Source organism: Zonotrichia albicollis, chromosome 4 (genome assembly GCF_047830755.1).
Source record: "Zonotrichia albicollis isolate bZonAlb1 chromosome 4, bZonAlb1.hap1, whole genome shotgun sequence".
NCBI classification, from domain to species: Eukaryota; Metazoa; Chordata; class Aves; order Passeriformes; family Passerellidae; genus Zonotrichia; species Zonotrichia albicollis.
In genome coordinates this window covers 63,005,140-63,032,744 of record NC_133822.1, presented here as the reverse complement: position 1 = coordinate 63,032,744, position 27,605 = coordinate 63,005,140, and the positions used below count along the sequence as shown (strand labels likewise).

Below are 27,605 nucleotides of genomic sequence, written 5' to 3'. Positions count from 1 at the left end.
GTAAAATATTATTAATATTTCTAATTATTTCATTATTCATGTAATTTGGACATTCCTTGAAGATATTAAGTCTTAAATCAAATGACTGACAGCAAGAAAAAGAACCTTGTCTTTGTTTCCTGGGGTCAAAACTAAAATCTTCTCCATTTCCAGGGGTCAAAATTAAAATCTTCTCCATTTCCAGGTGATTTTTTGGTCACAGCTGACAGTGTCAATGACTTGTTTCAGTTTGAAGATTAGGGATTGCAGGTGGAGGCCATGACTTGAAAGCTGAGAACATGTAAGAAATTTCTTGCATTTCACCACAGCTGATGGTCAATTCAAAAATCCTAAATGAGTGTTACAATAATCTAGAGAAAAAAAAATGTTTAAAAAATTATTCAATAGGTACAAGAACTAAAAGGATTTAGTATCTGAGATCTGTAGATGGAAAGAAATCTGAAGAGATCAGCAAGAATGCTGACACTTGGCAGAAGCAAATCTATGTGAGTGAAACTTCATAGCTAGCAATAATCTTTCAGTATATCATTGTAATGTTTCTAAAGTTACTTATTGCTCACCATGACTGGGATGTGCATTGTAGCTGGAAGGGCTGAAGAGAAAGGAGACTGCCAGAGGTGTCCTGGCTGTCCTTTACTCCACAGTGAGGGACTGCCAGTGTCCCCCAGAGAGGGTGCAAGGAAGTTCACATAGACCTGCACGAGATGCTTGCAGGAGTGAAGGCCAAAGCTTTTTCTAGAGGAGTAAGGACAGGATAATGCAAATGAAAACGTGTTTCAGTCATGGGAAAAGCTGGAGACATCTTACCACTGGGAGAATTTAGTTAAGGATTAATTCTCTCAACTGTCGAAATCTATGTAAGTATCTGAGAAAATACTCAGAAAAGACAAATTCAAATTTCAATTACTAATTTGCTGAAGAAAATTGTAAAAAGTCACGTGGTGTCCATGCATTATTTAACCACAAAAGGAAAAGAAAATCAGGCAATCAAAGACACAGGCAATAGATGGGCTGCAAGAGGAGAAAAAATTGTAAGATTTATAGGCTTAAAGGTGCTAGGAATACAATCTTTGATAGACTGAAATCTAATATACTTGAAAAATTTGGCGAGGGCAGTAAAAAGCTAAGAAAACTTGTGCACTCTTGCAAGGAACAAAACAGAAGAATCTGAATTACTGCCATAGAACATATAAAAATATTTTACAAGCAGCAGACAGATAAGAATAATAAATCATTGCTTCTGAAAGATATCTATTATTAAAGAGGTAGAAATAAAAGGCTGAAAAAACGTTAAGTAAATAATATTCCAGAGAAAAGGGATTGAGCAGATGAAACTATGACAAGCATTGGAAAATCACATAAAAAATTTTGATCCAAGGTCTAAAATTAACTTTAAATACTGCGGCTGTCTCAATTCCTATGAAAATTCATTGACATTATGCGAAAGATTAAAATAGTCCTGAGAATACAGGGTGGAACACAGATTTCCTGTACTGCACTAGAGCATTCAATACTTTCTTGTCCACTTTTTTGTGCACCTGGTGTGCTCTGAGGATCTCTGACCATTGGTTAGTCCAGGTACTCTGGTTATGGAATAGGCACAGTTTTCTCAGACACTGAACTGCTTCTGTGCATAAGAAGGAGTCACAGAAGTCCTGAGGAACTCTGAAGTTCAAAATGTTGATGCCAAAACAGACAAGTTTTGGGGCATAAGATTTTTTAATTGCTGTGTTGCATGGTCCAGCAACTTGTCCCCATTTTACCAAAAAAATCTATCTCTGAATGTTATCTGGACTCAGCAAGATTTTGAAAACAGTTTGTGAGACTTTCAGTTTCACAAATCTCTTGATCACAACAGAGACATTTCATATGGGCTTTTAGGTTTCTTATGGGTTCAGACCATCCTCTCTTACTGGTAAGTATGAGGAAAGCCAGAATACATTACACTTTTGTGTATGATTTCTGCCCTGAGTGAATTAACATAGCTTGTGGAGAGGAAGAGTTTGAGATAGAAAGGAGACAAAACAAATCAAATTATTAACAGCACATTTTATTAGACAGGTTAAGGAAATGGGTCCTGCTCCTCAAATATCCTACCTTTCTACTCCTGGCCTACTGATAATGGAACACCTTGATGATTTATTTTTTAAAATAGAGCTAAGAATGGTATATATTCATGAATGTGGTGCTCCTTTCTAAATTCATTTACAAGTGTGTATATACAAATTTTAAGATATGTAAACAACTACATGTTTACCTCAGGTGAAGCTAATAAATATTTAATGTATTTTAGAGCAAAATAACTTTTTCAAGCCAGTGCCACAGCTGAATCTAATCCTTGCTGACAGACTGTATTTTCATAATTATTTTTAAAGGTCTGTTTCTCTTCATTTTATTAGTGCATAATAAAGTCAAGCCCTAAGGCATCCAATTTCTGAGTTAAATGATGAAATATAGTAGTTTCTGAAGAGGACTAAATTAAAAAGATAGAAATTATGTTGGGAAAGGAAACCTCCACACAGTGATTTTTTTAGAGACTTGGGCTCTTTCAAGGAGTATATAATGATTCTAAGGTGACAGTATTTTATTGACAGCCCATATGTTTTAGTTCCATTTCTATGCCTTTCAGTTTTACTAGATATTGCAGAATGTGGGATAGAAAATGACCCCATCTGACATGCTGTTTACAGTCAGGTAAGAGACTTGGTAGGAAACCTACTGAGAGAGGCAACAAGCTGGCAAACCAGCAATACTCTGCCAAGGGTGAGAGGATGCACCCTATCAATCAAAACCTCTTCATGCTGGAGTTTCAACAACAGGGACAGAAATCTGAACAGAAAACTCTCTCTGTAATTTTGAAATATACCTTTCTGTCTAATAAAAAAAAAAAATTAAATAAGTAATTGTCCCAGATATAGACGTAGGAGTTTAGCACTATTCCACATCATCTTCCATGTCACCTTTGATGGGCTGTCTCCCCAAGCACAGGAGGAAGCAGAAGTGTGGCTGCTCTTCACTTGCCTGGAGCTTTCATGCAGGACTGCCCTGTCATCACTGCAGGTTTGCTGGTCATCATTTTTCCAGCTGGGTGGAAAATGATGGCCTGGAAAAGGCAGCTGCTGTGTGGGACATTGCCATGGGTGTAGCCCCAGGAGCCACCAAGGAAGACTCTGCTCCCTGCAGACCTCACCGTTTCAGACCGTGCCATTTTCCCAGAGTTCTTTTTGCTTTGTCTCTGTCTCCCCATCATTTGTCTGGAAGGTGGAGTGCATTGGACCACAAAACTTCATTTAACACACTGTCTTCTTTGTTCTCTTTGTCCCGTGTAGGCTAATGCAGGAGCATCCCTGCCCTCCATCATATTGTCAGTCTCCTTGGGGCTGTGTGGTGTGAGAACTGCAGCTGTCTTAGCTTTTGTCCCACTGGTCAATGCCTCACTGTGGGTAGGGCACCTTTTTTGTGTACTTTCGCTATGTGTGTTGTTGTTGTTACTTGTGACTTTAGTAAATTGCTGCTTTTAATTTATAGTCTCTCAGTATCGTCCCCTTGTCAAGGAGAGTGGTGGATTGGGGAGCCACTGAAGGTACACCACTAGTGACTTTTATCTGAATGGACTTTATGCCACTGATCACAACCCTCTGGTCCTGATTGTTCAGTGAGCTTTTAATCCTTCCTCACTCTCTGTTTATGTAACCCAGATTTTGTCATCTAATTTGTGACAATGTCATGGAAGACTCCATCAAAAACCCTCCTAAAGTCAAGGTAATTTCCCACTTTTCTCCCTCCACCCACCAACCTGCTCACCTCACTGTACAAGGCTATCAGGCTGGTTAAGCAGGATTTCCCTTTCATAAACATGCTGACTACTCCTGATCATCTTTTTATGCTTTACTGCCTTGTGCTTCTGGTGACTCAGCACTTGTAGCTGCAACCGCTCAGGCTGCATGGATTTCTGTATGCTCAGCTGAGTTATCCTTAACATAGCCCTCCTCTATCAAGGGATATTCTTCCTTGCTCCAGAATTTTCTTTGCTCTCAGGGGCTTCTGATTCCCAAAGGCTGGCCTTGCCAGTTAAGAGTGAAGAAAAGAAGACTAAGCATCTTGTTTTTTCTATGCCCTTTGTCTTCAGCTCCTTTTCCCTATGCAGCACTGAGCCAGGTTTTCCTTAGTGTCCTTCCCTTTGCTGTTTTTCTACTCACATTATCCTTTCTTTTGATCTTTCTTATCCCTTTGCCAGATGTAATTCCAGGTCAGCCTTGGCTTTCCTAACCCCATCCCTGCATGATCAGAGAACCTGTGCAGAGCAGCCCCTCCATGGTACTCCCTGGCACAGTGCTGACTTCCAAGGCTGGAGCATTGTGGGGCCTGGATTCTGCAGCCTGTCTGTGCTACCAGCTCCTGAACTGAGCTGCTCTCACTGTGAAGACATTTCATCACCTCCAAAGAGAGTCTAGTTCCATTGTCTCTAACTCCATTTCTGGGGGGTAAAGACCTCCTTAAGCATAAGCAAATTCAGCTTCAGAGCCCCTCTTCCCACTCTATATTCCTCAGGCCCCCAACACCTTAATGGCCCTCCTCTATCTTGTTTCCAGTTTACTGATATTTTTCTTCTACTGAAGTACCCAAACTGGACAATTGTAACAGGTTAATAACAAAAGATTTGTCAAGGGATTTTCAAAATTTTCATCACTTCTGAGTAATTCCTTTAATTAAGGAAAAAATCTTCTGACATTACTAAAGGAAAAACTATGCTGACATACAAGAGTTAAAAAATATTCCATCTTTCCAGCCAGTCGTCTTCATCTGAGATGATATAGCTTGTGATATTTGAGAAACAATGTAATCTGGCAACTGAAGCAGCAGTTTCAAAAAACTGAAACTTGTTAATTGAATTAGGGTAAAGGTGAAACCTTCCTGTTCAAACACCTTTTCTGCCACCTCAGACTGTGAAATTCTTGTACATCTGTTTTGCTTATTCTTTCCAGCAGCCAAGAAAAAAGGAATTGACTGCAGTGATTTGATCATTTTAGATACTGTCAGCCAACACTGTAGGTTTCAGAGTCAGAGTTTTTATTTCAGAAGAAAAAAAAATCCAATAATTTAACAAAGCTTTCTTTTGACATGATTCCTTGGAAAGTTTGGACTTAGAATTTCAGGCTGATTGCTGAAACTCATGGGAAAGAATCAGGAACAAAATAAAGGGAAAAACCCCAAACCTATGTGATTTGCTTACATAAAAAAGACTAATAGCATTATTAGTAATGATCTATATATAGCAAAAAATGAAATTAATTCATAAAAATATATCTTTAAATATCATTTTAAGCTTTAGCTATACCTTGTAAGCCAGATGATGCAAGCTTTAACATATTTTCTTCCTACATGTTACTACTGCATTTCTTCACAGGAGCTGCAATATTTTACAGTCTAATAGGCAGAGATTATAATAAAAAAGTTAAAGAACAGAGTTTAAAATGCTAATTTTATATTTTCATGCTTTGTGGGAAGTGGGGACCTATGTATGATATGCTTATGATGACAGCTTCCTCACAGTAAGAAAGATTTGCCTATTTTTTTCAGAGGTAATTAGGAAACAGAGCAATAAATCGAACAACATTAGTTTATGCAACATTTCCAGGCCCTGGTCTGAGGAGAGCTACTTCTTCCAAAATATGATTATTATTTATTTATAATATTTTCCCCATAGAGCATAGCTAGGATCATTGATTCACTTTAGAACTTATCAGTTAATGTCTCAAAGTAAGACATTTAAGCCAAAAGCAAATAGGAAAGATGCTGAGATGGAAATTATGTAGAAGAATTTAAACCAGAATAAAACAAAACAAAACAAAATAAAATCAAAGGAAAAAGGAGAATGTGCAGAATTTACCTGTTTGTTCTCAGCTTCCAACAAATAAAAATGTTATATAACACTGGTCTTAAGGCTGCTTGTTCTTTCCATTAGATTTGCCTGTTTGGTTTTATCTTTTAAAAACAGGTCTATTGTCACTGTCATATTTTCTGGAAAAATCCCATTGCCCAGGATTTCTTCCTGGGAAGCTGAGATGCCTCAGCTTCTCGTGTTTTGCTGCTTTGAAATGTGATTTGGAGATTGTTTTTCCAACATGTGAATTGTTTTGACTTAATGACCAATCACCATCCAGCTGTGTTGTGACTCTGGAAGCAGTCACAAGTTTTTATTATTCATTCTTGTTAAACCTTCTGTCTGTATCCTTCTCTTTCTTTAATATAGTTTTAGTATCGCATTCTTTTAATATAATATAGTATCATAAAATAATAAATCAGCCTTCTGAGAACATAGAGTCAGATTCCTCATCTCTCAGCTTGTCCTGGGGACCTCACGAACACAACAGTCTATTGATTCTATGCTTAGATTCTATTCTGAGGAAATTTTTTCATTTGTCATGCTACAGGACTGATTGCACATAGTCTGGTTAAAGGATACACATTCACATTCCCCCTTGCACTCATACAAACTGAGGTTCTTCAGGTAGGATAGGGAAGAGAACTGGAAAAATGAGAACTCATAGGTTGAAATAACAACATTTTAAGAGGGAGCACAAATGTCACAGGCACAAGCAAAGCAAAACAAGGAATGTTCAGCCATGTCCAGGAAAGCAGGGTTCCATCACACAACTGGGGAAGACAGATGTCACCACTCCAAAATTCCCACCCTTCCTTTCCCTCTCTTTACATGCTGAGCATGTTGCCACACAATCTGGAATGCCCCTTGGGTTGGTTTGGGTGCGAGTTCCTGGCTGTGGAACTGCTGGAGTTCTGTGACCTCCTCCCACCATGTTGTGCATCCCCAGGCTCCTCGCTGGTGGTGTGGTACACATAGCAGAAAGCCCCTTGACACTGTGCAAGCACTGCTCAGCAAGAACAAAAACATCTCTGTATTGTCAACACTGATTTCAGCACAAATACAAACCACAGCCCCATACCAGCTGCTGTGAAGAAAATTAACTCTACCCCAGTCAAAACTACCACATGTAAATAATTTTTTAATAATGAAATGAAATGAGAGAATTGGGATTTGGGACATGATCTCATCCTGGTCACTCAGTTGAACATTTCTCTGGGAGTCCAGATGCTCTAAGGGTATGAGCAGACCTTCAGGGCTCTCTAGACCACACAACCTGTTGAATTTAGCTTAGCAAAACTGGAAATAGCCACTGAACTGACAAAGGTCTCCAAAGCTAAGCCCATCCCTTGACAAAGCTGCTGCTGAGCAGCAAGTCAGGCTGTTGCATGGGGAGGGCAAAGCTCAGCTGAGGCCATGCCCAGCACAGCATCGCTGCATCCCCACCAGCCCACCCAGACCCACCGTATCTCAGCAGGGTGAGCACAGCAGGGATGCCCACACCAGTGGGTCCCACCCACCATCCAGAGAAAACTGAGGTAATGACTCAGCCTAATATCAGTCCAGGAAATCTGATCAACAGCTGGGGAATGATGTGGACAGGGCTGGAGACAGGCAGATGAGATGGCCCAGGCTTGAGCTGGAATGGGACTTCTGGCCATGGCATGAGTGTAGAAGGGTAGGGGTCCAAGGCTAGGCCTGACAGAGCACTAGAAATATCTCATAATGGGACTCAGGAGGCCCAGAGGAAGGGAGTTTTACTATTAGCAAGAGGAAAATGCTTTCAGCAGGGTCTCTAAGCTGTCCTCCAACGTCTGTAGCAAAACATCCCAGTGTCATTAGAGTTAGAATTACCTTGGGTAACCGACTGTGAAGGAAAAGTAAATGACTGTAGACAGACCCATAAAAACAAAGAAATAATTAAATAGGTCCTTGTGGATGAGGAGCTTTTCAGAAAACAGAGCAATGGTTGAGGCTATTTATCATTTGGTAGATGGTGCTCTGACTTTACGGGAAGAATTAAAGCTGCTTATTACCTCTCCCATTTTCAGTATTGATCCTGCTGCTGTAAAAAATAGTGCTTGGATTATGATGCCAACTGGTTCCTGGGAAAGTAGACAGTACACAAACCATAAATTTCACATTTCCTTCCCGATGCAACAGAATTGCCCATCTTGCCTATTTTACTCACTATTAGTGTTAGCTAAATTTAAAACTATTAAAACCCTGGAAATAAAGATTAAAAGAGACCATTCTGCTCTCTGATTCTAGACCCCTTGGTTTCTGTTCCATAATGTAATTAATAAATTGCTTAGTTTAGTGTTTGAAGTAATTGGTGGTTTTGCTATCACTGTTTTTTCAAAGGCTATTCCAAGGTATATTTTTTTGCATAGCCTGTAGTCAGGATGTGAAACTGTCAATACTATTAACTCCTACAATGAAATGTTCCTGATATATATTTTTAAGTAAATGGCTAATTTTATGACTGGTAATATAATGTTATTTATTTTATAAACAAAATGTGATCAATATTTGAATCTGCAACAAGGAAAGACCATTAAACAAGTGATAACAAGGTCCCATCCTGTCAGGAAGGGATGGATGATCATCACCATGTCCTCAGAAGCAGCACTAAGCTTCTTTCAAAAGTGTTTATTAAGCAAGGTGAAATAATGGTCTGATCAAAATTAACACCTTCCCTTGACATCCACATAGCATTGAAGTGCTGTAAGTAATTATGGTAGAGAGAATCTGCACCTGACAGAAATTCAAGAATAGTGAGTTTTCTGCCTATAATCTTTGCATCATTCTCCATTCCTTTGCCCAACTTTTATCCAGTCTATTGCAGAGATATGCTAATACTTGTCCAATAATGGAAAAATATTTGAAAGAATCCTGTTTCCATCAGCTCTGCATTTTTCAAGTATCTGGGCCATTGCCACTCTCTACTTATTTTATATTTCATTTATCTTTATGTTATTGTGGCTACAACAATACTCCCAACAGTGAAAGAAGGTCACTAGGACAGCTTAGTACTGGCACCAGGGCTCTTCTGTGACAGCTGGTTGTAAGACCCAGGAGTACTCTCAGTATGTGAGTGCTCTAGTGATGGAATTGCTGTGTAAATTTGGATAACCTCAAGCTACTCTTATTCATAAGAAAGATGAAAATCTAGATTTTGGCTTGCCAGTATCACAGAAACAGAAATCTTGGACCATTGTTCACCAGAACTCAAGGGAAGCTGTTTAGTTAGTTGCTTATTGGTCTTTTCTTGTCCAAGTATTAGTTAATACAACTATACTGCATTTTTGAAAAGTAAAAATCCCACAGAGAAAGGACAGATTCCTGGACTTCAACTGACAGCTTTAACTTTGGATGTTGTGAGCTGGATCCATATCTCTCTGAACACCTGCAATTACTTTTCTGTCAGGAAATCTCATATAGTAAGAAAACCCAAGAAGAAATCACTAGGCTACTCAGAATAGTTTGTAATAACTTACCTCTGGTCCTCAATAAATTCCTGTTGTTTCCTCTGAGTGAAATCACAATTTTACATCATGAGAAGCTGTAAATTACATTTTAAAAACCTGAGGTGAAATTCTTAGGAGATAGTTTTTCTTTTCTTATATGAACTTTCACTAAAAGAGAGATGCCAAAATCAGTATCTTGTTCAAGAGATCTGACTTGTTGAGTTTTGTTTTTATTTTGTGGTCATGAAAATTTCTGATTTTTTTACTAAGTTTGCTCCATCTGACTATAGAATTTGGAAAAAAATAATCTTCCCTTCCCTATATGTGATGCTGCTGCAATTACCAATGCTTGTCCTTTATATCAGCCATTGTGAGATTTCCTACTGATTTCACATGGATTAGTTATGTCAGTAATATTAAATGACTGCATCTGTGACTACAAAGAATTTAAAAGGATGTGATACATTGATTACTGTGTGCTCTTAAGCACTTCTGCAGTTAACTTTATGTGCTTCTTGCATTTTATGATATTTTGTTGCATATCTCATTTAGAGCAAAGTCCATCGGCAATAATTTTTCAAAGCATCAGTGTATGGATTTGGCTGACTCATGAGGGGCAAAACGACTAAATTACTAGACCTAGGGGGTTACAGAGAAAAGTTGGAGCCTTTGAGATATAATACTTATGGCAACTTGAAGCAATAAAAGGATTTTTAATTTATTTCCTGAATTAACCCTTCAACCAGTTTTCTAAGTAGGAAAGACCCAATTCATTTTTCGGAATGCAGTCTCAGTATTGAGTGCAGGCTCAGAAATTCTAGATTGCAAGAGATTAGACAGAATTTTATTGAGATCAAGTTAAAATTAAGAGAAAATCAAACTGAGACACCTGACAATTATGCTAGTAAATTAAATTTACTGAGAGTATTCCTTGGTCTTGAAATCAGGTTGTACAGACAATCTTGTTTCTAAGCTAGTAACCACTGTTATCCTGGGAAATTAGACAGTTACATACAATCTATTGACAATCTTCATTGGAACCTTTCAATTCCAGCATCATGCCCAGAAATTCTTTGAGTGAGTTACTCATGGCACATTAAAAAAAATCTTTTCAGCTAAACACACTAGCTGAAAAGATAAAAGCTTACTAGCATTAGCAGTTGTGTTCCAACACTCAGAAGCATCATTACCTACTGCATAAAGAGCTAGAAATTTTTGTCAAGTATTGATTGTATGAAATATGCACATATAAAATTTTAGATGTACATAAAATAAACATACAAAATAAATGCTGTAACAGCCATATAATGTGGCAACAGCTCCTGTGGCTTCCTATGCACATAGCAGTCTCAAACACTATGTTTCTTCATCCTGATTCAATTTTACATAATCACATTATATTGGGTTGATCTAATGCTGTTTACATATTTGCTATTGATCTCACACCACTCCTGCTCCAAGTTACAGCTGAGGAGCCCCCTGGCAAGGGAACCTGCAGCATTTCCACTGGAGCAAACTTACAGAGCACACACAAAACAGAGGCAAAGCACAACAACATTCACACGTTCCTTCTGTCACATATACTCTGATGTTGTTTATGGCCATTCTTCAAGAAAATCCTCTAACCATATTAGATCACAGAGTACTCTCAAGCTAGTTCATCATTCAGCAGAACAGCACCTTACCTGGACAAGGCTGGAGAATGTGAAGCTGAAGACCAGTAGCTATTATCAGGTTCCAAGTTGAATCTGTGATAACACAAAACAAAGGGGAACTTCTCCTGTCTAGGTAAACTCTGTTGGTGTCATGTCAGCAAATACTTGCATGCATGGAGCCCAGATGAACTAGACATATAAAACTGTTTCCATGCAGCTCCAGAGAAATCCAAACTGTCTGGCTACTTGCAGCTCATCTGTTCTATTATGTCTACCTTTGGAAGATATTTTGAGTGCACAGATCATGACTTAAAGCAGAGGAAACTTATTGCAGGAAACCACCAAAGAGTTCTTGGTAATAGAAAATAGAAAGAACGCCATGGCTCTTGTTGGCCAAACCCACCATGATCATCTCCTGTAGCTGCTTCCAGTTGATTAACAGACTGAACTCTTTCTCAAGGAACAAGGGATTGTTGAAGACTTTGTGAACAAACTATTGCACAAGTTATAGGCTGGGATAAATGTCATGGACCTCAAAGAGTGAAAAACCATACTCACATTTTGAAGCATTTTTCATCTTGAGGACAGAACATCATGTCTGAGGAATTTATAAACTGCCAGCTGAAACAGACAAATTGATTTCCAGAAAAGTGTTTTGAGCAAGAGCAGTTTGATTTGTCAAATTTGGTATTTCTCTCTGCTGACAGAGAAAATGTCAGGTGTACTAGCACAAATCAAAGTTTCTCAAGTAATGTTTGCATGCATGTCTCAAGAACAAAAGAAATTTGTTGTTACCCTGGGCTCTCTGACATATAGCTGCACAGCAGGGCCAAGCGTGGCCAAGCGTACAGGTTACTGCTGAGAATGTGAGTCAGAAGCAATTGTATAAAAGATTGTAAGCAATTTCTTGTCCTGCTTGTGCCATAAATTGTCCAAAGACTTTTATGATTTTGTGAATATCAATTACACATCTCTTCCCACACACTCAAGTAATCTCAAGCTCATACTCCTGCCACTGCTTTGGCCAGCACTAAAAGATCATTTCTCGTCCTCTGAAGCATTGCTATATATATGTTGTTCTGCTAAGCAACAAATCTGCTTTGTCTTCATTCAGAGCCTGCTATCATTTTTCAGAAAAACCTAATGCAGTTTTCAAAAAGCTGAACTGATCACTCCACACTGCATGCAGAGATTGAATCAGTACAGAAAACAGTAAAATAATCCCATCCCACAATATTTCTACGTCATGCCATGATGTGCTACGGTAAACAGGCTGTATCATTTCATAAAGAACAGTGATGTGAACAAAACTTAATTCCAGTTTAGAATTCCACACAATTCCAATTGGTTTATATATTTGTGTTCTTATTCACCTTCTTTTTCCTTATGTCATGGTTTGAATCCCAGCTGGGGATGAAGCGATGCTGTGCTGGGCATGGCCTCCCTGTGCCACAGCCTGACTTGCTGCTCAGCAGCAGCTTTCTCAAGGGATGGGCTTAGCCTGGGGGACCTTTGTCAGTTCAGTGGCTGTTCAAGTTTTGCTAAGGTTGTGTGGCCTAGAGCACCCCAAAGATCTGCTCATACCCTTAGAGCATCCAAGGGCACAATTCAGCCACATCATGAGGACTCAAGGATCGGGGTGGGAACATGTCCCAAAATCCAATTATCTCTTTTCATTTTAGGAGTAAAATACAATAATAATGATAATGATGACAATAAAAAGGGAAAGAAAATAACAAAAAAATTATTTATGCACAATAAAATTGCTCCACCCACTGACTGATGTAAGACCCCATTCCTGAACCTAGATCAACCCCACTTCCAGGTAACTCCTCCCGTTTATATATTAAGCATGACATTCTATGGTGTGGAATATCCCTTCAGCCAGTGTTATCCACACCATTCTCATTCCAAGTTCAAACTACAGCACAGTATCAACTACTGAGGAGAAATTAACTCTACCCTAGCTGAAACCAGGATATTCTAGTAATTTACACAGTTTTACTTCTTTGAACTTGTGTCAGCTGTTAAAACATGGTAAAAATCAATTTCACTAAAATAACAAGAATCATGTGTGAAAGGGAATGAGAGACAACTGTAAATATGCATCTTTTCCTTTAAAATATATATTTTAATGTAGAGCCCTGCACTTCTCTGCAGTACGGAAAAAATAGCAAAAAACTGAAGTGGAAAACTTCTTTACTAACACAAATATAAAAGCATGACAATATTTCATGACAATATTTCAGGAATGCAGTACTCAAGTTGTTTACCCAGACAGCAAAAGAAGCGGGAGTTTTTTGCTCAACCAAGAGCCTAAAGGTTCTACTCTCATCATTTTTATAACTCACACTCTAATAGCTTATGAATCTGAACCAAATACCTTCTCAAGGGGAGCCCTGAGTTTCTCCAGACCAGTGAGAATTTCAAACATAAATCTTTGCTGAACAGGAAACTCTCAGATGTTGTTAAATAGCTTTTAATGAAGACCTCCTGCTACCTTCCAAGCCTCATTCTTTTGTTGAGATTTAAAAGTATATTGCACTATTTCTAAATTAGTCACACTTGAAGCAATCTCCAGGGGTTTCCTTGCCAGTCTCTCAGGTTGCATCACAGAAATTTTGACTTTATGAACTGTGAATGGATTGGAGAAACTGACAAATTTGTCAAGCCTGTATTGGAACATAAAGACAGCTTGTTTGATGCAGTAAATCATGTGAAACTATTTCCAAGGAGCCTCTTGACAAGCTGTCAGGACATTGGTTGGACAAGCACCAGGTAGCATTACTCAGGACTGGAACAGCTAGCACAGAGAGGAAACATGTCATTTCAGCTCTGTATTCCACTTCTTGAGAACTGGTTGTCATATGATAGAAAATACCCTTTCTGTCAGATTGATTTTATATGCTAGGGCTCTACAAACTGGCTGCTTTAAAAGGTGCACATTCCCTAAGTGTAACTTCAGGCACAAACGCCTAAACTAGGCAGGTCCCCTTTTCTCAGCAGTGGGGAGAGACAGACTTTTCCAGAGACTACTTCAGAGATCACAGTGAGGTTCCTTCCAGGAGTTCCCTCTGAAATGGCTCATCTCTGGGCTTCTTCTCAGCCCACTTCTCTAGCCAGCTGAGGTCTTCCTCAAGAGTAGGCAGCACAGCCATCAGCTGTTCCTCCCAGTTTTGCATCATGTTCAGACTTGCTGAGGGTGCACTCTATCCCCTGGTCCAGGCCATTTACAAAAATGTTTTGGGCAAAAATATATCAGCTGATGGTTCATTCCATTAAAAAGTGTCCTCCTGCAGGACTTTGCCCTGATAACCACAGTTGGAGCAGCCAACAGATGAATGTGGTTTCTATTCTCTCAGACCAATTTTTGGTTTTCTGGACTGTTTTCCTGTTCTTCTAGTTAAAAAAGACAATGGCAGTTACTTATTCTTATGTTCTGAGGATGTTTCTCTTCTCTGTGAAAAATTGTGAACAATTTTCAGTAGTATTTTTAAAAAGTACAATTAATTCTGCACTGGTTTAAAGGAAAAGCATTGTGTGAGATTCATGGCCCCACCTGATAAGCTGATGTTTCACAAAACCTACTGACATCCTTTGTCTTTCATAAGAGCCTTATAAAATTTTAAAATCTACTGTAGGAATATTCCTCTTTGGTTATCAATAAACTTAAATGTTAGCCTCTATTTTGTTTCAGAGCTCTTAATCATTTTAGCTTATTTCCTAGGTGAGATTGTATAGCTTTACAAGAAGTTATAGATGTGTGGTCAGATAGTAAAATGTTAATTGCATCTTTTATTGGTTTTATAGCCTTTTTTCTTGTCCTGTTTCTTTGTTACCTTGTTTTCCATATCAGTTCTTCACAACTTTCTCTGATGTAGAAATGCCTATGACCGTTAAATAATTCATATAAGGATTGTTCCTGAGTTTCCATAAATATCCATTAATCTCTGAAATGTCACTCTAAAGAGAGTCCACATCAATTCTCAGATCACTACATGCCAACATCTGTTGATACCAGAGAGAGGTTTGCTCTGTTATACATTATAATGTTATACATTACCATTTGAGGTGGTACTGGTACAACTTCCATTTTATCGATTTTATCTCACCCAACAAACATCTCTAGAACAATCTGATTCCTGAAATGAATATAAGAAAAGAATATTTTTAATATTCTGAGCAGTGTATTGCTTTATTTTGCAAGCACATCATGTGGGAAATCACTCTATATTTCAGTGGTTATTAAGTTTAGAGTAAGATTATGGTAACAAATAGACTACTTATCAATCAATGTCTTGCTATTATCTTGCCTGGGAACTTCATGATTGCCATCTCTGAATCTTTTTATCTGTGAGATGTGCCAAACTTCACTGCCCTAAGAAAATTCTGTAGAAAGTCCTTTCCATAGAGGCCAGAGACCCTGGCTAATCTTTTCTTCTTCTGATCCCAAGAATTTCATGAAACTGCTATGAAGAATGATGGATGAGAAAAAAGGCAGAATTTGGTAGCGATGGCATTTTTAAGAGTTTAAGAGATGTACAAAGTAATCAGCCTCAATCACTGCTGCAATAATTTTTGCCTTTTTTATTTCTGTTTGTGATTTCTAACATCATTTAATAAAATATACTAGTTGGGAGATATTTGAATCCTCTGAAATTGCAGTTGACTATTTTTCCAGTGAAGGTAATATTGTACACTCTTTATTATAACCCTTTTTTTACACCTTGTTCATGACACCTCATACCTTTGGACTTTTTCTCCCTCTTGACTTCTCACAAGTGGACACTGGCTTCTGTCAGATCAACAAGAAAATGGACAGATGACTCACTAAGAAATTGGACTGCAACTGGGGCAAAGCTTAATTTGCTGCTGTCTTAAAACTACTTCTCGTCAAACTGACCTTATTACATTGCTGGCCTTCTCTTGTGCCAGTTGAAAGCACTTACTGTCAGTGGCTGTGTTCTCCTCAGGACAATGCAGTGTAAGTTCCTGATAGATCTCCTACTTGCTAGAGTAATAAAACTAATAAATAAAAATAAAATTTGCCCGTCCTGAAAGAAATTTAGAATTGGACATCAATACAAATGAAGTTGGCATTTTCAACGCATAGCAATATCTGTTGAATACTCCAAAAGTCAGACTAATAGCTAAAAAATACACCCTTTATATAGTATTTGTTTAAATTAAAATCTGTGAGGCAGGCTAAAAAGAAAGGAGTTATTAAAGCTGAGAGCAAGTAGAACTTTAGAATTCTGATGAATCTATTCAGTTCTTAAAGAGTGACAAGGTGGTATGGATTTTCTATTTGAAAATGTAATGTGGATAAAATCTTTTGTGTTGGCGTGGCAAGGTTTTGGGGGTGAGTAGTTGCAGGGGTGGCCTTTGTGGAAGAAGGTCAGAGATTGTCCTGAACTGGACACAGTCATTTCCAGATAGCTCCCCACCCATCATAAGATGATCCCATCACTGAATTTGATGTTGCCTCCGCAAAAATCTTTTTATGAAAGAATGGAAACTCTTGAAAGAGGAGGAGAGAACAGGGAGAAAATGAGGGAACAGAGATTGGTGGAGGGAACCTGAGGGAAACAGCAAGAGAATATCGAGGTCAGAGAGGTAGGAGCTGTTCCATGGCAGAGCACAATTCCCAAAGGCACAGAGCCTGTGGAAGGCCCATGCAAAGCAGAGGTAAAAAGCAAAGAAGGAGCACCAAAAGGAGCCCTGACTTGCAAACAATGCCACCACTGGATCCCTTGCCTCACTGAAAGTACAACCTGGGACTGAAACAAGCTGGAACGTGAGAGGGGCCTGATGCAAAGCTTGGAAAAAGCATTTTCTTAAATGTTTTAATGGTTATTTCTTGTTTTGCTTTTGTTTCCCAATACCTGAAAGAATAATTAAGTATTTATATTAATTTGCAATAAATAATTTGCCCAGTTTGAGTCTACTCTGCCTGTCACACAATTGTGGCCTCCTTGTCTTTATCCTGAAACACAAGCTATCTTCTGTTCTGTTTGCTCTTCAGCCATGCTCAAAGTGAGAAGAGTGAGAAGGAGCTGTGTGCTTGCCTACCAGCCAGGACCAGTCCACCACAGACCTTTATTGGTAATTATCTTTTTCATAATGTTGCTGACCTTCTCAGTAGCCCCCCTTCTTACACAGAAATGAACCTTGTTTACAGTAATCCACCTAAGTCACAGAGAAGCTAAAACTGCCACCCTCACTGCTGTAGATGCTTCAGAGACAGCTTCACATTGCTGTAGATGCTTCAGAGACAGCTTCACATTAGAGATAATATATTCAGATGTGCAGTATTTGATCAATTGCAATGTTCTGCACACTGAATAACACAAAATATTTGCATGAAAATAGCAAAGAAATACTCATATTCACCAAGGTTGAGACAAACGTGATCTACCTGACTCTTCCTAATCTCTCTCTGGAAGAGTGTCCTGTTTTTCTATCTTGTACATCAGTTATAAACGATAACATTAATTAATATATGCAAATCATTTGGCCACCTAATTTAAGAAAGCATTACTTCTATTAGCAGAAGCTGCAAGCTCCAAATTTGGTGTAGTATTGTGTTCCTTCATGCTTGACTGTTTCTTAAAGATGCAGAAGTCACTATCAGGAAGCTTTGTCTAAATTCAATGTCACAATGCAACATCCAACTGCAATTTTCCAAAATAATTAGGTGCTTGGTTGAGCACCTAGTCAGAGTCAATTCAGTCAAATGCAATGACTGTGATATATCAGAATATGCTGTTTACTGATATGCTTATAACTTTTTGCTACTAATCAAATTATCAAAGAAATTTTTAAATCTATTTTTGAAATTTCTTTCCACTTTGTAGATTTCTTACCACATGTTATCTAAAAACAATTAAACAAACAACATTAAAACACACAAACCACAAAACTGAATGACATTGTCAATATACAAAATAGAACAAAGAACAAATGTAGCATGAAAATGGGGCAATGAACAATCAAGCTCAATTGTTTCAAATAAAACTAAATGGCAGCTCTTAAGCTCATATTAATCACATCCAATCAAATGCAATGAATATCTGCTAAGTCACAAAAAAGCAACAAATTGTAAATATTTCACAGTCTGCATATGAACAAATTTCCATCCTTGTCTAGTGATTACTTTAAGTTCACATAAAGAGCTGAGAATAATGCTGAGAATAATACAGCTTTAAGAAAGGAATAAATTTAAAATAAGCAAAGGTGTCAAGCCAAATCTAAAAAAATCATAGAAGTATAGAGTTAAAATGACCGTCAGAAAATATCTTACCTGTCTATCCATCTACTCTAAGACAAATCATCTAGCTAAACTAAATATTTTATTAACCTGGCCCAAAAAAATCCATTCAGTAATGCAGATCTCAGAAAAATTATTCCATGCCTCAGCATTAATTTTTTTTTGGTCAGGAAGTCTGTCCTATAGTCAAATAAAAATAATTCACTACAGAATTTAAGGTTATTACTTCTCCTCCTCTGTACCATGGACACACATACACACACACACACACACACACACACACAAAAATACTCTTTTCTCAAAAAAATATGTCTCTTTTTACACATACATGACTCCATGTTAGAAAATTTTTAGGCTCAATAACCCCAACTCTTTCCATCCATCTCTGGTGGTCATATTTCCTAAGCCTTTCCTCATTCACACTGATGTCCTTCAGAATGCCTCCAATGGACTGATGGTTTTATTTTCCTCAAGCTTTATGACAGAAACATGATGCATTACTTCAGCTTATCAGAACTCCTGAACAGGAAGGTTATTTTATGCACCTTACAGGTTATTTGTGCAATTTGTTAATTTTTCTTTTTTTTAGAACGGAATGACATGTCTGGCTCACATGTGATTCATTCCTTTCTTCTCTAAAGAACTGCCATCTAGCCCATTGCTTATCCTTGTGTATTTACACTGTGATATTTTTGTTTTAGTATCTTTTGCTTGTCTCTTTTGACTGCATCTTATTTTCTAATCATTTTCTTCAATTCAACAAAATACTTTTGTAGGACAATGACGAGTCTACATTATCAGTATCTGCTATTATTAAGAAACTTCAATTTACCATACTTCCTTGGTGTGATATATTTTACAGAGCACGGCAACAAGACCATTGCCAAGGTTGTAAGAACATGCCAGCATATTCTCACAACTCTGCAGGGCCTAAACATCTGCCCTGAGATTTCTGTGGAAATTGAGCTCATGTAGTACCTCTCAAGAGCTCAGCAGTCTGTTACATAAGGTCTTGACATAGTTGAAAAATCCTGATTTCCACAAGATTTCATGTGGCTCTAAAGTGCCATTGAAGTCCAGAAGAATATGAAACATCAAGTACACCACAGCTGCACTTTAAAAAATGTGTTCAGTAGTGGATGAAATCACAAGCACTCTTGAGTTATGCTGTTCTGGTTCTGGCCAGGACAGGGTTAATTTTTTGCAGTAGCTGGGAGAGGGCATAGCTGGGACATATGGGGGTACATATGCTGCACCACCTCATGTCATTGCTGGAGGCAAAGGAAAGGGACACTCTTCTGGGGAGAAGAGGTTACTGCTAGTCAAAAATCATGGTATTGTCTGATATTAGGTTTTCTTTTTCATGGGAATAGTTTCTATTCTTGTACTTTCTGTCATTAGTATAGTTGCTGTTACTGTTCATTTTCTTGTTCCATTGCTCCTTCGAGTAAATTGTTCTTATTTAAATTAAATTAAATTGTTCTTGTTCTTAGTTTCACTTCTGACCTTTGTCTTTCATGTCTCCAATTCTCCTGTCCATCCCTCTGCAGAGGAGAGAAAGGGGAAAATGGGGGAGTGAGAGAGAGTGGAGCACAGTTTGAGAGTCTTGCTGGGGGCACTGAACTGGGGAGCACCATTACTAAGCCACGACATAAACAAATTCTAGAAGTAAAGACGAGTGCAAACTCATCACTAAACTGTTAGATACTAACACAGAGGTCAGTCCTTTGTCTGCTTCCCTCTTATTCAGCTGCTGAGGGAGACTTTCTGTCAATTAATGAAAACACAAATTGTATATTTTGCCTGACTTTGAACAGTTTGGCTGCTTCCAGGTGTAAAAACAGGTTTATGTTTACCATGTTTTAGAAAATGCTGTTTCTGTTTTTCCCTGAAAAAGAAGTTTTAAAAAGTAATCATCTAGCCCAGAAAATACACAGACAAAAATGTTTGGAAGACTGAAGACCAACATCTTCCAAGTTATAAACGTTTTTAAATAAGGTGGTCTGTTATTCCTGGTAGAGCAACTTCTGTTCATAGAACCTTTAAGCTGAAAAGGTTAAGAGGATTGGACACCCAATGCTTTAGCTTCAGGGCACTGAAAAATACTTAATACCTTTTGAGTTAAAACCTGAATTAAGGATCTCTTAGAAAATATTCAGAATATCTCAGGATAGGAGGTGAACATGTGACTAGGTGAACTAGAGTGACTAGATAAAGTAATTCTGTTCAAGCCACAGGCTTTTTTCATCTTTATTTTAATTTTAATTTCAATTTCATTTTCATTTTAACTTTATTTTACTGAAAGCCAAAAGAAGTGCATAATTAAAAAGCTACTTTGACGCAAAAATGAATTCAGAATTAAATGTGAACTGGACAAAAAACAGGGGGAAAAATATTTGGAAAAATCCACCACAGTCAATGAAGACAGAATTATCAGAATTGAGCCCTAAATAGCTAAAGGATTTTCAATAAGTGAATAAATGGGTTTTGTGCTTTTGGGGTATTTTATATATCCCAAAAGGTCCATATTTTAATAAATTATAATTCATTTTATGTATAGAAGTTTTCTCCAGGCTGGAGAACTCAATGATGTCTGGAACGGGCACCATCACACACATGAAAGCTACATAACTTAATAGGAATAAGCTTCCCACTTATATTTCTTTCCAAGTCTCTTTCAGCTTTTTGACATATTTTTTTTTTTCAAAGTAGCTCACTACATATTAAATTAACTCCAATTGTAAGTTTCAAAGTAAGTAGTTCACTACATATTAAATTAACTCCAATTCTCATTTTCTCAGTGTATTTTGACTACAAACCTGGTGAGGTGAAGACAGGCTCTTTTGTTCACCACTACATTGTTAAACACAATTATTTCAGTTCATGATGGCATCTATAGATTTTCACAGTGAAGAAAGTGATGCCTGTGATAATAACCATAGTTAGACTTTCATTCTTGAAATGGAAGAACTTGAATTTTCCAGGTAAATTGGTTCATAAAGAATTCTATTTAAAGCATATTTTCTAAAGAAAAAAAAACCTCAGGTTTTACTACATGTCATAGAAAATAAATTGTATCAGTTATTGAAAATAACAGAAGAAGAAACACTTTAATATTTTACAAATAATACATAAATAGCTTTTATACAAATAGTTCTGTTTATCTGCCCCCACACAATTGTACCCTTTAATAAGCTCTTTCAAAGAGTTTTTTGAAAATGTATTCCTGAATTCCTGTCCACTATTGTCTGCAACTGATGCACACGTAACAAAAATTCACATGCAATAAATGGATATACAAACAAGTGCTCCAACATTAAAAGATTAAACACTCCAGTGATGCCACTTTGTTTTTAATTACCTTGTAGTTATAAATGTTCTGTTTTTCTCACAAAATATCTGAATTCCTCCCTGGTTTTGTTTCTGTGTTTCCAACAAATGACAAGATCCAGTGCTTCTGAAGTGTAGGGGTTTCTTTCTGTTATCTTACTCCTGGGATATGCATCACACTGACACATCAACTCTTTGCGCAATTATATAAATCAGATATTTTTTTTTTCAGAAGCCTTCTTAGTGCAAGCTTATAACCATCAAGCAAAGAAGCACAAACCTCTATAGCTAGTCAGACAGCTGAGGCTTTAGAATAAAGAACAGTATTTACTATTCTTAGAGTGAGTGAGTATTTCAACTGAAATACAGAAAAACTTCTATGCAAAGAGATAATGAATTTCCATTGTTGATTTCTACAGAGGGCTTTTGGGTAGATGCCTTATTAGAAAATAAAATCCTATTGCTAAGAAAATTAGCTAAGAACACAACCACCAAGCAAACATATTTAATGAGTGCATTAGATTTAGAAAAGAAAAATATCTCATTTTAAACAAAGAAGCATACTTAATACCTGCAAACAGAAATCTAATCTGCAGTATCTGTGATGATTCAATAAATAGGAAACCTTTGGAGCCAATGAAAAGACTAACATTGAATTCAAACAACGTTGTGTCAGCTTCCAAAATTTACACTAACTCTAATAACTGAATATTAATATATAATTAATATATTAATATTCTCTTAGCATTTTTCTTAATAATGCTCAAAACCCCAGTAAGTTTTGAAGGCTCCAGCTGGCACACGAATCTTTTGCAAGAGATTCCATGTATCACCTTCTTTGGCTAGCAAACTTGGAGATTCTCAGATACACTTTAGAGCTGCTGAACTACAGAATTGCTGCAAGCAGATGTGTCTCCAGGATCACATTAGTGGAGAATTTCTTCATTTTCTTGCCTACATTTATCCTTTCCCATTTATTTTTCCTTATCGCCTAGATACAGAAGAAAATTGTCTCCTGCTCAAAATTAGTGTTTCTTCATCCAATAGTCCATTAGTGAGTTATTTAAAGCTGGCTTCTTCTGATCAGGGAGCCAGCCATGAATCTGCCCAGTGATTGAGCTACTGAAATATCAGTAATAGTCTCTGAAAGTGTTCTGTGCTATCATGTAACTTATACAAATCATAACCTGTACAATTTGGTCTAATCAAAGATTTATCCTCCTCTGCAATTCTTGCTTCTTAAATTGTATTATATACCCATTAAATACATATAAACATATGCTCTATTTATTTTTACACCCACATAAGGTAAACCCATGTAAGTGAGCTTCTATCACACAGAACGCTAAGACAAACAGCAAAGAATTACTTATTTTAGTACTTCATATATACTTATTTCAAACTACTCTAATTCTGGTCTCTGCATTTCAGATTTCCCAGCAGTTACAAAAAGCCAAGAATCTGACTGTTCTTTACAGAAGGAAAATCCTTTAAGTGCAGTACTTTGTAATGAGAAGCATGCTATAATAATATGATTTCTTATTGAGTGACTAGACATTATTTTAATACAGATGCAATTAATCAAAACTAATTCCTGGAAATCACCTAGAAATTCTTAAACATTTATACTGTAATAATAATTTCTGTGATTTTAATAAATATGGATTTTGACTTCTCTTAGCCTATCAGTTCTATCAAGCAACACATAATTTCAGATGTATTGCAAATGACCTCTGGATGAATTTGGCTGGTATCCATAAAAGTTAAAGTAAAAATCAAGTGCTATCATCAAAGCAAAGTTAAAGGAGTAGAAAGGGCTGCATTTAGGCTGGGAAATGTCTCATGCTGAACTTGGAAAATAATTATACCCAGGCAGCTGCTAATGAAAATAGCCTGTATTCCTACAGGACAATGCTTTTGCTACTGTTTAACAAGATATCTGAGGAAAATAAGATTGAGGAGATAGAATTTTCAATATTGCCTAATGACCCGACTGACACTGCAATGTGTGTTTGGAAAGACATAATTGAAAAACTTCCCAGTTTTGGGGGGTTTTTATTGGTTTTTAGGGGTTTTGGGGTTGGGTGGGGGTTTTTTGGTGTTTTTTTTTGCTTTTTTTTTTTTTTTTTTTTTTTAACCCATGAACTCAAGCCTACTTTCCAAAACCCTTATACCCCTTATACCCTTATCTAGTTCTTGCCTTATTAAGAGAACAGTCTTCAGAAGCACCTGTGACTAGGTATTGATTTAATGTATAAGGCTCCTCTTCCTGAAAGCTTTGATTCAATGTCTTATGTTACAGACAATTTTGATGCACAGGGGACCTCTTGGTTTCCCTCAAATGAATGGAAAGCTTTTATTATTTTCAGTGAGATTAGAACTTCAGTTGCATTTGGGGATTTCCAAGGATACCTAAACTGGTTAAGAGCATGTGTAACTTCCATGCGGATCCCACTCCAAATAATGCTACCCTCTTATTTATTTTGGACATTGGTTTTGTAAAGTAAGGGGCTTATTAAAAGCCACAAAGCAAACCAACATTAGGATCAGAATCATGGGTTTGGTTTTTTTCATCTGCTGAGATACTACTTTTTATTATGATACATATAAATTGCAGAACATTTCAAGATTACTGCAAGTAGTATGAGAATACACACACTTACTGGAACATTAAAAATCACCTTCTGATGTAATTCATCTAACTTCTCATAAATTTTCTTGAATTAAAACTACAAACTGAAGAAGAGGAAGGTAACTACCACAAAAAGCAAGGTTAAACTTAAAGAAAAACAGACTTCTGGATAAATTTTTGGCAGACCCAATTGTTTTGTTGACTCATAAAACTAAGGTATTCTTTTATCAAACTAAAATTTTTGCTTATATACAGCTTTTGCTAAGTTTTTCTCTTTTGATTATATACAGGACATAAAATAGGTTTAACATTACTTATAGAATGAATTCAATAGTAAATTTAGAAAAAGTAACTGGAAATAGAAGTAGCAAAAGAGGAGAGAAGTAAAACCAGAAGATCAAGTAACCATTTAAATTACTCTGGAGTGCAACTTGATGTTTCCAAATTATTTTAATTCATTTCACCTATAATGTATAAGCTTTCCATGATTTCACCATAATTTCAATTGCTAAAAAGATCTTTTACAGACATGAGAAAAAGAAATCTAAAAGAAAAGCAAAATACATCAGTGGATTAAAGCACAATTTCCTCACCATATTCTTTCATATTATCCAATTTTTTACTGAATGACACAAGGCTCTAAAAATGTTTAATTCCTGAATGCATCCTTTACCACTTGATCAACTTGGTTTTGGCTGTTGAATTTTTCTTATTGTTTTCTATATTGAAAATTGTTGTTTTCAAAATGTAGATTTAAAATAGAGGTCATAAAAGAAGACAGACAATATTTGACCAGAAATGCTCGCTTGACAGAACTTAATAGCCTAAAGATAAGTTTGATCTCTCAAAATCTTTTGATGGAAACAAAGGATGTTGGCAAGTCACACTAATCTTCTCAGCCTATCTGTTGTGGTTGGCTCTTTAAATAGGAGATCATTAGTCCTCCATGCAGCCAGCTGTGCTTAAATTCCCAGCTCTGACTTAGCTCTCACTGTGGGCTGCTTTTATCATGCCTATATAACAAGGTCTTAATAATATTTTTTTTCATAATCAAGCATGGTACATCAATACCCAATGGAAGGTACAGGATTAAAATTTACTGAGAACTGTGATGATCAAAGAAAAGAAGCCTGTTCCAGAAAAGGTTGTCAACGGTGAAAATGAGTACAAAGCATAGATGTCCCTCCAGAGGCTGCCTGAACATGGATTGATCCAAGTTCCATTTTTTGAATTGGATTTGAATTCTAAGTGTAACTACAAAACACTCCAGAGACATAACTAAAAGAGTTCCAAAAATAGGAAGAGGGTTGTGAAGGAAATTATTTGAAGGTAGAGAAAGGAGAAAATAGTTTCCAGTGGGACTTTTTTAAAATCACTAAGTGATGAGAAACAGGAAAAAGAAAGCTGTCCCAGATATTCAGGACTGCAGAGATGGGAAAGAGCGAGAGCATAGACTGGCAGCAGAGGTATCTCTGAGGTACCAGAGACAGAAAGCTGAAGTCTCTAAAGGAAGAAGCGTCACTGTTGCAATGCTGAGCCACTACTGCTGTAATTTTGAATTGGCAAGCACTGCAAATGGGATCTTGGCATGTGTCACTGGGATCTTGGCATGTGTCAGCTTGTAGCATCCACACACCCGCAAGCCTCAGGGAGCCGTGTCGCTGTCAGTGATGAATGCGGCTTTCCAAAGCCATTTAAACAACAGACGCCAGCAACCAGCAGGGTGTTCATATCCCCCGTTTTTTTGTTTTTTTTTTTCTCTTTTTTAACTTTCTGCAAGTGGCAGCTTTAAATTCGCCTGAGCACGTCCACGGCATCCAGGTTTTACAGGCTAGCCCAAACCTCCCGTTCCCAGGGGCTTGGAATGGGCACTCCCCCAAGGCAGAGAATGGGGAGTGGCTGGGGGAGCCGGCATGGCTCCTGCAGGAGGGGTGTGGGAATCCTTAAATTCAGAGGGGTTTGGGAAAGCTGCAAAAGGCAGGCCTCAGAGACAGCAGAACTGTGATTGGAGCTAAGCCATAGCCATGAGATAGGTCAGCAGAAAAATTATGTAAAATGTAGAAAAGTAAGGACAAATAGAACAATGGTCTGTGTATTAACGCTTGTCTAGAATAACTCCCCAAGCTGCAGAAAAGTATATTTTATATATATATAGATGTATGATATATATATTATATATATCATATATTATATGATACATATATATCATATATATATAGCATATATATATGTAAATCATATATAGTGAGATATTAGGAAGTTTTAAGCTTAATAACGGAGCTCTGTGCATTGTGTTTTAAGGCTTACAAGCAGGTATTGTATTTGAAATAAGCAAGCATTGTTTTAATCGAAGGTGTGTGTGCTTATAGTGGATGGATGGAACTACTGTCAATGTGCTTTTGCCTTGTGTGATTGGGCAAAAAACTGTTAAAGTAATTTTGAATTGGCAAAGTTAAAGTAAGTTGTAACATTAAGTTCTTGGTCTGCTGCCTGAGATGTGAGCTGATGGCATCTTCCCATTGTCATAACCATGTAATGAGACTGGTGCTGGAAAATAAAAGCTCAAGGCACGTTCCTCAGCAGTCCCGTCCCGTTTTGTACATAGCCCCCGGCCGGCGACAGAGGGGCTACAGAGGCCAGGGGACACCGGGACACGGGGACACGGGGACAGCCCGGCCAAGGACAGCCCGGCCTCGGACAGCCGCGCTTTGCCATCAGCGCTATTCCCTCACCCGTGCCATCCTCCTGGAGAGGAACAGGACTACTGCTCAAAAACAGTACTAAAACTTACAACAAAAAACAGGCTTCAGGCTAGATTTCTGTCAGACCCAATTGTTTTGTTGACACATAAAACTGGAGTATTCTTTCATCAAAATTATGCGCTTTTTTTTCCCTCTTTTGATTATATACAGGACAGGGCACAAGAACTTCCAATTCTTCCAGGTTTAAGGTTACTTTATAGAAAGAATCTAATAGTAAATTTTATAAAAAAGTAACTGGAAAAAGAAACAGCAAAAAAAAGGAGAGAAGTTAACCAGAGAAGATCAAGTAACAATTTAAATTAATTTGCAGTGCAAATTGATGATCCCAAATTATTTTAATTTAATTCATCTATGATGTATAAGCTTTCCACGATTTCACTTCACCGGAGTGTTTTAATTGCTAAACAGATCTTTTACAGACATGAAAAAACAGAACCAAAAGAGAAAACAGAAGAACATCAGTGGGTTCAAGCCCGTCCCTGTTCCCATTCCCTGCTCTGTCCCCGTTCCCATTCCCTGTCCCAGTCCCCATCACCTGCTCTGTCCCTGTCCCCGTCCCTGTCCCTTCAGGACGGGTGTGCCCGGCGCCCCCGCTGCGCGTG

At 37.5% G+C, this 27,605-nt stretch overlaps 1 long non-coding RNA gene across 1 annotated transcript; it reads right to left on the bottom strand.

Moving 5' to 3' along the window:
* LOC113458579 (uncharacterized) lies at nucleotides 1-27,605 on the bottom strand. Its single transcript, XR_012580109.1, has 6 exons — nucleotides 27,539-27,605; nucleotides 15,073-15,151; nucleotides 11,568-11,630; nucleotides 11,040-11,102; nucleotides 9,385-9,449; nucleotides 1-350 (listed from the first exon to the last, which is right to left on the bottom strand). It is a non-coding gene; the product is annotated as an uncharacterized LOC113458579 (long non-coding RNA).